We start from the raw sequence: 312 nt of genomic DNA, 5'->3' as shown, positions 1-312 counted from the left end.
GTCTTTAATTAAAGAACCTTGTTTATAATTTCCCATCACATCCAAATCTTTATGTCAAAATCAAGTTCCCTTGAATTTCCAATCACTTCCTGTTTGCTCTCTATTGATCGTTGAGCGATCACGATGGCCAATTATCACCTGAATGTGCATGAATTTCGAGATTCTTGGTTGGAGGAAAGGTTTTTTATTCGATATTCCCTGCTAACAAGTAAATATTGAACCTTTACAGGTTTGAAAAAATAAATCCTACGTAGTTTTCGTACTTCCGGTTACTGTTTTTCTTTTCTTCCGGGCCTGCCTTCGCATATTATT

The sequence above is a fragment of the Fistularia commersonii genome, chromosome 32, assembly GCF_037954325.1.
Source record: "Fistularia commersonii isolate RoL2024-O1a breed Wild chromosome 32, RoL_Fcom_v1.0, whole genome shotgun sequence".
NCBI lineage: Eukaryota > Metazoa > Chordata > Actinopteri > Syngnathiformes > Fistulariidae > Fistularia > Fistularia commersonii.
Note: the sequence above shows the minus strand (reverse complement) of the source record.